At 43.3% G+C, this 12,927-nt stretch overlaps 1 long non-coding RNA gene across 1 annotated transcript in view; it reads right to left on the bottom strand.

Moving 5' to 3' along the window:
• LOC111750619 (uncharacterized) overlaps nucleotides 1-12,782 on the bottom strand; it is a 29,669-nt gene extending 16,887 nt beyond the window's left edge. The window contains exons 1-3 of the long non-coding RNA XR_002785729.2: nucleotides 12,114-12,782; nucleotides 6,411-6,582; nucleotides 4,552-4,640 (exon numbers count right to left, since the gene is read on the bottom strand). This is a non-coding gene — a long non-coding RNA (uncharacterized LOC111750619). The remainder of the gene's footprint in view (nucleotides 1-4,551; nucleotides 4,641-6,410; nucleotides 6,583-12,113) is intronic.
• Between the last annotated feature and the right edge of the window lie 145 nt (nucleotides 12,783-12,927).

Here is a 12,927-nt window from a genome sequence, read left to right as displayed (position 1 = left end):
AAAGTTCTTGCCCATTATTACTTCAAATATTTCTTCTGGCCTTTCTTCTCCTTCTGGTATTCCAATTACATGTATGTTTTATCTTTTTACATTGTTCCAAAGTTCTTAAATGTTCTGCTCTTGTTGTTTTTTCTCTCTTTTTTCTCTTTGGATTTAAGTCTGGAAAATTTCTATTGACCTGTCTTCAAGCTCACTGATTCTTTCTATGGCCATGTCCAGTCTATCAATGAGTTCATTAGAGGCATTCTTCATTTCTGTTACAGTGTTTTTGATTCTAGAATTTCCTTTCAATTCTTTCTTAGAGTTTTCATCTCTATGTTACATTATCGATCTGTTCTTGAATGTTGTCTACTTTTTTCATCACAGCCATTAAAATATAAATCACGTTGTTGTTGTTGTCATTGTTAGGTGCCATCAAGTCAGTTTGAACTCATAGCGGCCCCATGCACAACAGAATGAAACACTGCACGGTCCTGTGCCATCCTTACAATCGGTGTTATGCTTGAGCTCACTGTTGCTTTAAATTCCCTGTCTGATTTTAAATTTTAACATTCGTGTTATAACTGAGTCTGGTGCAAATGCTTGCTTTGTCTCTTCACACTGTATTATTTTCTTGCCTTTTGTCATGCCTTGTAATTTTTTTATTATTTTGTTATATAACAGGTTATATCAGGTAAGAAGGACTGAGAATTTATGTTAATCTGGCTAGGAGTTGGGTTGTGTTTAATGTTTGCTGTAGCTGTAGGTTCCAGGGGCTTCAAATTATTCTAGTGTCCTTATTTTTTGTTTCCCCCCTTGATTTGGGGTGTCCCTTAGTACTCCTCCTCAATGAGAGTCTGTCTTGTAGTCTCTTCTGCTGTAATCCACTCTTGTTATGCAGGAACCCTGTTGGTGTGGTGTGGTGTCCTTTCCCAAATGGGATAAGGCTCACGAAAAGTCCTTTCCCCTGGAGAGTGGATGTTTTTCATGAAGAAGATCCTGGGCTTATTTCACAATGAGTCTCTTCCTCTCTTTCTCCCAGAGCCACAACATATCTTGGGTCTTCACTGTGAGAACCTGGTGGAGTTCCTGGATGTAAAACCCACAAAAGTGTGGAGGGATTTCTTAACACTTTGACCCTTGGGATTTTCTCACTCTCACACCAGTCCACACTCAGACTCCTGCATTTTGTCAGAATTACCATTTAAGTGAAGTTGTCAGGGATTTCATTTTACTTGGATCCACAATCAACAGCCATGGAAGCAGCAGTCAAGAAATCAAAAGACACATTGCATTGGGTAAATCTGCTGCAAAGGACCTCTTTAAAGTGTTGGAAAGCAAAGATGTCACCTTGAAGACTAAGGTGCGCCTGACCCAAGCCATGGTATTTTCAAAGCATCACATGCATGTGAAAGCTGGACAAGGAATAAGGAAGACTGAAGAAGAACTGACAGCTTTGAATTGTAGTGTTAGTGAAGAATATTGAATATACCATGGACTGCCGAAAGGATGAACAAATCCGTCTTAGAAGAATGCTCCTTAGAAGTAAGGATGCTGAAACTCTTATACATATTGGACTTGTTGTCAGGAGGGATCAGTCCCTGGAGAAGGACATCATGCTTGGTAAAGTACAGGGTCAGCTGAAAAGAGGAAGACCCTCAATGAGATGGATTGACACAGTGGCTGCAACAATGGGCTCAAGCATAACAATTGTAAGGATGGCGCAGGACCAGGCAGTGTTTCGTTCCATGGTTCATAGGGTCGCTATGAGCCAGAACCGACTCAATGGCACCTAACAACAACAACCATTTAAGTGTTCCTACCAGTTTATGGATCCAGCAGCTTCTGCTACAGATAAGCAGAGCTCAGCTGTGACTCTCTGGATCCACCTGTATCTGCAAATTTTGAGGTGGTGGCTTGCCCTGCAAGCTCTGAAAAGCCCTGAATGGTCCACAAAATGTCATGATTTTCAGTTTGTTCAACTTATTTTTTGTTGTTGTAAGGATGAGAGGTCCCATTTTTTCTAAAGTTCAGAACACCCCCTAAGCTAGAGTATGAGAGTTGCTTTATAAGGACAGCAGCAATGGTGGAGCAGCATGAAAAGCCCTAGTCCTAGAACTTCCTTGGATCTAAGCGCACGTTGCTGTTGAGTTGATGCCAACTCAAAGCGACCTTATAGGACAGAGTAGAACTACCCCACAGGGTTTCCAAGGAGTGCCTGGTGGATTCGAACTGCTGACCTTTTGGTTAGTAGCTGTTGCTCTTAACCACTATGCCAACAGGGTTTCCAATCAGTGGGTCTAGACGTGGATAAAATCCATGACTGTTACATTAATGTTTATTCCACAATTACTGTGTGCTAGGTACTAAACTGGAATTTCATCTTTCATAATGTGATAACCCCAAAGATAGGTCATGTTACGTCAATCTTACGGCGGAGTCCAATGCAGCCTTTCCACTTTGTGGAACACTAGTTAGGGATTACATGAAATGTTAACAAGTGTTACACTGAGGGAAAAAAAGGGCTATGAGCAAATAATCAGAATAAAGATGATTAAACAAGCACCTCTCTTCTGGATAAGTCCCTCCTCAGTGAATTTAATATGCTGTGTATTATGAATTCAGGGGAGACACGTAGACAACATTTCCCTAAATCATCTTTCCTTTTTCTCATGGAACATCTAGTGGGACTTGTGTATTGTGGGATACATTTTGGGACTTGTTGGCATGATAGAAACTCAAGGCTTTAGAACAAGATGGACATAGGTCTGAATCCCAGCTCCACTACTTATTGTTCAGGCAATTTATATCATCTCTATTAGCGTCATCTTCTTCATCTAGAAATCAAATACATGATATTCTATCAACCCATTAAGTAATATCACAGTAGATAGTAGCATGAGTACTTCAGGGGCTAACATAAAAACCAAAAAAAGGTTTTTTTTTTTTTATAATGTGTCTATCACATGACAAACACTTAACAGTTATTGTTATTATTATCGTCATCATATATCAGGCCCCAAAGAATATCTTCCCCATATTAGAAGCAGCTTTTCTCTGACTTAATATATAGGCTCAGAAAAATGAAGGTGGCTGCCCAGTCGTAAATACGTGACCAACACATGTGGTCTTGTCTACTGGGGCAGAAGTCTGTGAGTAGGAGGCTAATGCAAGTTTCCACAGCCTGTGTCACCATTGAAACCTCAGGCCATGTTTGGTAAAATTCACAAAGATCATTGCATGGGCCTTCCAAATATGGCTGAGGGGCTGATTCTCTTCTGAGAAAAGTATGGGGCCAGGGCCAGAAGCATTTACTCTGTATGAGCAAGTATTTAGGACTCCTTCATTAGAAATGAATTACTTGTGTTAATTGGCTAGTAAGTCATTTTGATTGCATGTTACAGTTGCAGCTAAGCCCAACTGGACTGTGATGTGCTTTCCACCCTAAAATGTCAACATGGTGGGTGATCTGCCATGGGAAACATGACGGAAGCAATTGCAATACGATATCTGAATCCCATGTGGCTGGAGCGGCTCAGTACTGGATTCAATGCTATAATCTTGAACGTGTTGATTCGGAGCAATAGGTGATTTAATTGCATGTTGTAAAAGAAGCTGTGACCTTTCCAGTCCCATCCGGGATGTGGTATTGTGCTCCTGGGAGGAGGGCAAGACAACTGTGTGTGGGGGAGACTGAGAGCAGCAGTGTTCCTTTGTGTAATTACGTGAGTGTATTCAATCCTTTTAAAAAGCATGTGCGCAACGCCTCAGATACTCGTGACCACTGATCGTTTAAAGGTAAATGTGATCCAGTTTAGAAAAGCAATACAACATTTAAAAATTATAGGCCTCATATTCGAGACCATCAATCCATTAGCTAAAAATGTTACAGCTTGATAACGGCACAATCACTCGGTAAGTCATCAAAAATTAAGACATCAGGATAACTCCTGTCATTTGCAGGATGTTTCACAGTTGGAAAACTACTTTCATCTTCACGTTTGAGAAGACAAAGCGAGTATCATTTCCCTAATTTTATGGTTGAAACAGAAAAGCAGAATTGGTAAGCAATTTGCAATAGTGAAGTTGGGATGTAAACTCAAGCCTCTTGGCACCATGTCCATGGCTTCCTCCCTGTCCTATGGTGTCTATAACTGGAAGATGGAGATCCTGAAAACAAACTGCATTCCGGGGACGTTATAAAGGCTGAGGCCAAGACCTAGAGTTTTGAAATACAAACTAACTCTCCTAGAAAGCTGCATTGTTTCTCTACAGTGTGTGCAGCCAACATCCCTAAGAACAAAATGAAATGGCTTGGCATCTTTTGTCAAAAGTTACCTGAGGATTAGATCGGGCCTGCCTGCAAAGGATGGAATGCACCAGAAGGGGAGCAATTACCTAGAGAGCCCAGCCCTCTGTCATTTTCACCTGAAATGTCCTGATAATTGAGGAAAAAGTACGCTTGGAACCTGAACTGTGACTATAATTGGCCTTATCGTCTCCGTGGCTTTATATGTGGGTACACATAAAACCACCAGGCAGTGATATTCTCTGACCCAAACCATAAATTACCTCCAAAACAGCATCCTCCGGGTCCTCAGCCGCTGCTGTGTAAATGACTGTGCCCGGAGCAGTGTCTTCGAGGATGTAAATTTCAGCAACTGCCAGAAAATGTACAATAGATGTGCTTCAGTGGATGTCATCACTGTAAGCCCGAGAAACTCTCATCCAATTCTGGACTTTAGATAAATCGTATGGCATTGTGTTTTCTTGGCACGGATGTTTTTATAGGGTGACTCCCATGAAGCCAATAATAATAATAACAATAATAGACACCATTTATCAAGTGTCTATCCTGTGTCAGGTACAGAGCAGAGACCTATAAGTGTAAACAGTAATAATGCCAACCACCTTCTGGGTGCTTACTAATTGCTAAGCCTGTTTGACTTTATTATTATTGGTGACTACATCATTGCTGACTTTATTGTTATTTCCATTTTACTGATGAGGAAAGTGAGGTCTAGCAAGACTGCATACCTGGCTCAGAGCCACACAGCTCATGCATTAATTTTGTCTGATTATTTTAGTAATGTCTGTCTTCTTCTTAAGCTTGCTCTCTTCCCATCTGCTTTTAAAACAGTGAGGACCACACACTTGCAAATTTGGTGGTCAAACCACCCTCAGGGATCAGGAGTGCTGGGGCAGCCTGAGACCCCCAAGTGCCTAAGTGGAGGACCCATTGCTAGCAGAAGCCACTGCACCATTTTGCCAAGGGAGCAGGATTTGTGGCAAGCAAAGGAGTCCGCAGCCTTGTTTGGACCAAGAGACTGGCCTGGCCTTCCAATAAGCAAAAGCTTATGGGGTATCCACAAGCTCCCTGGCAGTGGAGTCACTGTTTTAGAAGTCAGAAGTGCGTGATTTGAGCTTCTGTCTGCCCTGGAGGAGTCTATCATCTGCTTGGGGAAGGGAAAGGAGGGCAGGTAACATTATTAGCCCTGACTGTATCCATGGCACACTAAAAGATTATCTCATGGATGCCTCGTCAAGAAAGGGTTAATATCTCAGTTTAAGCAATGAGGAAGCTGAGGCTCAGACAGGGTAAGTAATTCCCCCCAGGTCACACAGCTAGCAGCCACCCAGCATCTGGACCTCAAATGTTTATGCTGATAATCTAGAACATAGATTGTCCACACGTGAGTACTAAATACTTCTCTTCACAGAAAGAGACAGACATCAGAAAGAGAGTAATGAGAGAAAGACACAGAAACGGTGAAAACCAGTGGGAGAGCAAAAAACAGACGATCCTTGTCCTCATGAAGCCTCTAGTTTAATTACACAGACACGCTGTTAATTAGATGAGCACACAAATAAAAGACTAATTTTAGAGCACAGAAACCACTCAAACCAATGAGCGATTTTTAACCTTGAGCGAGTTACTTTGCCTTTTTAAGTCTGGTACCTCATCTCTACAACAGGAGTGAGAATAGACCCCATCTCCAGTGCTTCAAGCACTGAATAAACTAATTCATTTGAAGCTCTTAGAACAGGGCCTGGTATATAGTTAACCAGTTGACATCAAGTTGACTCTGACTTATGGCAAACCCATGTGTGTCAGAGTAGAACTGGGCTCCAAAGGGTTTTCAATGGCTGATTGTTTTCAAAATCAGATCACTAGGCCTTTCTTCCAAAACACCTCTGGGTGGACTTGAATCTCCAACCTTTCAGTTAGCACCTTAACTATATGTACCATCCAGGACTCCAGAACATAGTTATGACCCAGTAAACATCAGTCGTATATCAGTGCCGTCATCATTATTATTTCCTTTATCCTATTACAGCCACGACATCCTGAAAGCACATAGTGAACTGGTAACAACGCCTACACATACATTCCCACTGGAGCGTCTTACCCCAAAGGGAGAGCTCTGTACCTTAGTCTCTCTGAGAGAGGGAGCCGGTGAAGGCAGGTGGCTCGTTCACATCCGCAATCTGGATTAAAATGGTCTGTGATGCCGTGGTTCCTTGGTTGTCTTTGGCATAGATCATCAGGGAGTAGACAGTCACTGTCTCAAAGTCCAGCTTGGGTACTCCAGTGGCGAAAAGCTAAATAATAAGAATGATAAACGTGCAAGATGATGGAGCAAGTGACCAGATTCAAAGAGTATGCACTGAATAACTTAGATCTATAATCTCCAGTATGAATCATCATTAAAAACTATACACATAAAATCCTCTATTCAAAATGCGAAAGACAGGTGATCGGATTTATTAAAAACCTCAGTGAACAAAGAATTCACTGAAGTTATATCAGATGGTTTCCCTCTCACCCTTCCCACAGCTCCATGTTGTTCCTCCTAATAACTAAGTTAACCATTTACTGAGCCCATCCTCCATTCCCAAATTGTCAGAGACTCTCCTGAGTCTACCGGCATCTCATTCTGTCCTTGAAATGGCCCTCTGACGTCGATGCTGTCATTGGGTGTATTTTAGATGCAGAAACTGAGGCTTGTAAAGATGAACCAGAAGGAGCCTTGTCAGTGCAGAAGGTTAAGCACTCAACTGCGAAGTACTCAATTGTTAACCAAAAGGTTGGCAGTTCAAATATACCCAGTTGCTCAGCGGGACAAAGACCTGGTGATCTGCTTCCATAAAGATTATAGCCTAGAAAACCTTATGGGGCTGTTCTATTCTGTCACATGGGGCTGCTACGAATTGGAATTGACTCAGCGGCATACAACAACAACAAAGGCTAAGCAACTTGACCAAGCTCTCAAAATATAAATACAATGGAAGTGGACCCCATCTCACTTCGTTGCTCATGCTCTTAACCATGAGCCTAAACTGCCTACCACCTAAAAACGAATGGAAAGCAGGTAAGAGCCTCTCTGGGCCCTGCCCTGTTCAGTGCCCCACATCTCCTGTTCTAGGTTTCCTTTGTAGTTTTCACGCTGGCTTTTTAACTGCTCCATTCAGGGGCCCCTGAGGTTAAGCATCTCTAGTACGAAATGACTTTGTGACTTCAGCCATGACCTGTCAGGTCTCTGGCCTGGATTTCTTCCTCTGCTACTTAAAAACCTTGAACCTTCGGTGGCTCACATCCTCTCCGGGGCTAGTGTGATGCAGGGGGGTTAGGAAATGCTCATTTTTAAAGCTTTTTTGTTGTCAAAGTAAAGAAAACACAGATTTTATCGAGTAGCAAAACCCACTAGAAAGGCTTGCCGTATCTTTCCTTGGACAGTTTATGTCAAACGGTGATCCTTGGTCAATAATAGAGGTTAGTTCTAAGGCAATGGTTTATGTGTATTGAGCATTTTGCATGTACCAACTGCAAGTGCTTAATATGAATAATATCATTTAACCCTGAAAAAAAAGCAGTGTGATTGATTAGTACTAGTAATATGGCCATTTTACAGATGAAGAAGCTGAGCCTTACAGTGGGCATGCAGCAAGAAGCAGAGTCAGGATGTGCACTCAGGCTTCGGCGCCAAATTCCATGCTCTCATCAGCAGTGCTACATGCCATGTGTGTGGCCTTCCCAGAAATGGAACCACTGACTCTCAGAAGAAGTGATCCTGATGTCACCCTGACAACCTCATGCTAGCGAGAGCCCAGGTTTATTGAGCACTTTCTGTGTGCTAGGTCCCTGGTGGCACAGTGATTAAGGGCTACGGTGAGCTACGGCTGCTAACCAAAAGGTTGGCAGTTCGAATCCACCAGCCACTCCTTAGCAACTCTTTGGGATGGGGTTCTACTCTGACTTATGGGGTCTCTGTAAATCAGAATCGACTTCACAGCAGTGGTCTTGGTTCTACGTGCTAGGCTCTGTTCTCAGGTCTTTCCCCCATTCAGTCATCAAAGCAAACCTGGGAGGGAGGTACATTTACCCTCCCCATTTCAAACACGAGGAAACGGAAGCTTAGAGACACTGTATAATCCAGCTAGGAAAGTCACGCTGAGAATAGGCAGAGCCTGGACCTGCGCCGCCAGCCTGCCCCAGAGCCCTGGCGCGGACCTCTCTCCTTCTGCTCACAGCCTCTCCTGCGTGTTTTCTCACACTGACGGATACTTGACAGCTCCCCTCCACGGACATTTACCCTGTGCCAGACACATAGCCCCTTTTGATTCTCACATGAATCCCGTGGAGAAAGCGCTACTAGCATTTTCATGCTACCAGTGAGGAAACCGAGGCTCAGAAGTCAGGCAGAGCTAAGATTCAAACAAAGTCTCCCTGACCCTAAAACCGTTTTCCTTTTAGTCACACCCTGACACTTCCTGATAAGTTAAAGTATTGTCTATGATCCCGCAATAGAGCCCTAGGCCTGACTTTAAGGTATACAGGGAGCCCTGGTGGTGCATGGTTAAGTGCTTGGCTGCTAACTGAAAGGTTGGTGGTTCAAACCCACCCACTGGCTTTATGGGAAAGAGACCTGACAACCTGTTCCTGTGAAGATTACAGCCTAGAAAACCCTATGGGGCAGTTCCACTCTGTCTCATGGGGCCGCTATGAGTTGGAATCAACTCGACTGCAACCAACAACAACAACAAAGTGCAGTTAAACCCAGCGCTGTCCTCCAGGACTCCATCTGCTAGAAGTGCTGCTGGGCTCAGGCAGCACGCCCCCTTGTGGCTCCTCTGGCCCCGAGCGAGTGCCTCAGGGACAGCAATTGTGTTCATTTAGCCCCTAACATCTTACGCACTCTCAGGCTCCAAAATAGTTTTGAATAAATATCTACTGCATTTTTAAAAAGTAGCAAATGCTTATTCTCTACACTTGAGGAGGAAGCCTGGAAGATGGCGTCTGTCTCCCCCTGATTACTTGCATCCAGGGAACAGGGTGTGCACACGCAAAGGGTGACTTGGGTTCCCTCTCGCATCCTGGGTACGAAACCCCATTTATGTCGCTCAATGACAGGTAGCAATTGGAAGATTACGTAACCAGAGCACACCTTGTCTCATTTCTGTTGATTTATCTATACCCAGCTCACTTTAAGCTCTGCTCTTGTTTCTCCAGGAGACTAGTTTTTTTGTTTGTGAGATTGTACCCCCAGTCACCAGCTAAGTCTTTGCTAACCAGACAAGCATATATCCCGCAAGGAAGGACGTTGGACAAAGGATAATGATACGCTGAACTCCTGATAGAACGGCTTCTGCCTGTCACACTGTAACATTGTAGAGACAGACACTAAATCATTCGGTTCAGCCTCTACCTGCAGGCGGGTTTCCATGCTGGTAAACTGCCTTCCCAGTTGGACTGTTTCTACAGCTACCTGGAGCTTGTCTAGGATACAGTTATGACACTGTGGCCGTCTATCTTTCTGACAGGTTGTTTTTTTTTTAATCTTTAATCTGGCTGCAATAATGCTGACTGTTGAAGTCTGCCTGTATTTATTGTAGTAGCAGCTACCTTGGGTTAACTGCCAGTTCTGTGCCAAGCCCTGATGGCACTTTCCATACAGTATCTCATTAGATCTCCTTACCAGCCTCCGAGTGAAGTGGCAATACTATTATTATCAGTCCCATTATACAAAAAAAGAAAACCAAGGCACAGGCAAGTTAAATAATTTGCCCATGATCATGCTGCTACTATATAGAGGAGCTGTGATTCAAACCTAGATTTATCAGACCCAAAACCTGTGCTTAGAACAGCTGTGCTTCACTGGCCTCTCCAAAAACAGTAAGCCTGAACAATTGAACATAACATAAATAAGTGTAACCATCCCATTGTCTTGTTGCTGTACTTAGCCTTGGAATAAAAGTCTAATTAAGAACAAGCATGAGACGTCATTTTACATCTCACTGAAGCTGAGAAATTCCAAAGTTTGACAAAACCAAGGTTTGCAAGGATACTCAATAGCCCCCTGACAGGTCTCCCTGCCTGCATTCTTCCTCCTAGGGCCTATTCTACTCACAGCAGCTAGAGAGGTGCTTTTAAAATGCAAACAAATCACGTTTCTTCTCTGCAAAACTCTCCACTGGCTCCTTAGATGTCGGAGATGGATTTAATGGCCCAAATTCTTTACCCTTCCCTATGTTTGTGTCCTTTGCCGTGTGACTTAACAGTTCCTCCCACTAAAGTGAGCTATACTTCCCCATGCTATGACTGAGGCAAGTGACTTGCTTTAACCAATGGGATGTGAGCAGACATAGCTCTTTAACCGTGCATGTGGGTTGGCTTGTCCTTTGTTCTCTTGCCTTTGCCCAGAGAAGAATGAGCCTCTGCCAGCCGGTGGTCAAGATGAGAGAGGCAGAGAAATAGACTCGAACCCAGCCCACAGTCTGGAGCCAAACCAAGCTAAATGAGCTGAACACCGACCAACTCACAGGTACGTAGGCAAGAAATGAATGCTTATCGTTGTATACCTCTGAGTTCTGAGGTGTTTTATTTTGCCATGGTTGCAGCTATAGGTAAATAATACCCTGCCTTACTTAGAATACATCTAAATTCCTAGCCATTCCTCAAAAGGCTCTATAAGGCTTACCCCGTCAACATCTCTCCCGCCATTTCCCCCTTGTTTACCCCACTCAACCACACTAACTCCTTGCTGTTCTTTCAACATTAAACATGGGCACTGAAACCCAAACTTCAATGAGTAAAATGTGTTATAAGAAATATGGACAAGCTTATTGCCACTTGCTTTGCAAAGCATCTTACTGTGTTTTACAAAGTATTTTATATAATTTGATGCGGTTTCAAAAGAGGACTTGGAACCAGGGATATCACTGCTGATGTTAGATGGATCCTGACTGAAAGCAGAGAATACCAGAAGGATGTTTACCTGTGTTTCGTTGACTATGCTAAGGTGTTCGACTGTGTGGATCATAACAAACTATGGATAACATTGCAAAGAATGGGAATTCCAGAGCACTTAATTGTGCTCATGACGAACCTTTACATAGATCAAGAGGCAGTTGTTTGGACAGAACAAGGGGATACTGATTGGTTTAAAGTCAGGAAAGATGTGCATCAGGGTTGTACTCTTTCACCACACCTATTTAATCTGTATGTTGAACAAATAATACGAGAAGCTGGACTGTATGAAGAAGAACGGGGCATCAGGATTGGAGGAAGACTCATTAACAACCTGTGTTATGCAGATGACTCAACCTTGCTTGCTCAAAGTGAAGAGGACCTGAAGCACTTACTAATGAAGATCAAAGACCACAGCCTTCAGTATGGACTGCACCTCAACATAAAGAAAACAAAAATCCTCACAACTGGACCAATGAGCAACATCATGATAAACGGAGAAAAGATTGAAGTTGTCAAGGATTTCATTTTACTTGGATCCACAATCAATAGCTATGGAAGCAGCAGTCAAGAAATCAAAAGACGCATCACACTGGGCAAATCTGCTGCAAAGGACCTCTTCAAAGTGTTGAAGAGGAAAGATGTCACCCTGAAGACTGAAGTGCGCCTGACCCAATCCATGGTATTTTCGATCACATCATATGCATGTGAAAACCGGACAATGAATAAGGAATACAGAAGAAGAGCTGACGCCTTTGAATTGTGGTGTTGGTGAAGAATATTGAATATAGCATGGACTGCCAAAAGAGCGAACAAATCTGTCTTGGAAGAAGTGCGGCCAGAATGCTCCTTAGAAGCAAGGATGGCGAGACTGTGTCTTACGTACTTTGGACATGTTGTCAGGAGGGATCAGTCCCTGGAGAAGGACATCATGCTTGGCAGGGTACAGGGTCAGCGGAAAAGAGGAAGATCCTCAACGAGGTGGATTGACACAGTGGCTGCAACAATGAGCTTGAGCATAACAATGATTGTAAGGATGGTGCAGGACTGGGCAGGGTTTCGTTCTGTTCTGCATAGGGTCGCTATGCGTTGGAACCGACTCGACGGCACCTAACAACAACAAATTAACCCAATGAAATTATGAAGGAATTATGAAAGAACATGTTATCGTTATCCCATTTTGCAGATACCAAAACTTTCAAAAAGAGCCACAACTATTAAGTGAAAGCACTGGAGCCAGAAATCTGTCCACTAATTTTTCATTTCTCCATAGGGATTTGTCCTCACCTCTGGCCACTTACTCCTTCACAGTCTTCCAGCCACATTGATATTTGGTCTTCATGAGACACCATATGTTTAAGCTCCTAGGCTTTTGCCGGAAACCCTGGTGGCATAGTGGTTAAGCGCTACGGCTGCTACCCAAGAAGTCAGCAGTTTGAATCTGCCAGGTGCTCTTTGGAAACTCTGTGAGGCAGCTCTACTCTGTCCTGTAGGGTCGCTATGAGTCGGAATTGACTCGAAGGCAGTGGGTTTGGGTTTATTTTATTTATTTATTTATTTTGGTTTAGGCTTTTGCTGATGCTATTTCCTCTGATTGATGTCCTTTCCCTTGAGTCCTCTTGAAGGAATATTAGCTCCTTGACGCTCCCAGCCTTCCAGGTCTGTCTTTCTCCTATGGATTACCTCTGCTGTTTGGGCTT

The sequence above is a fragment of the Loxodonta africana genome, chromosome 22 (assembly GCF_030014295.1).
Source record: "Loxodonta africana isolate mLoxAfr1 chromosome 22, mLoxAfr1.hap2, whole genome shotgun sequence".
Classification (NCBI taxonomy): Eukaryota; Metazoa; Chordata; class Mammalia; order Proboscidea; family Elephantidae; genus Loxodonta; species Loxodonta africana.
This window is presented reverse-complemented; position numbering and strand designations above follow the sequence as displayed.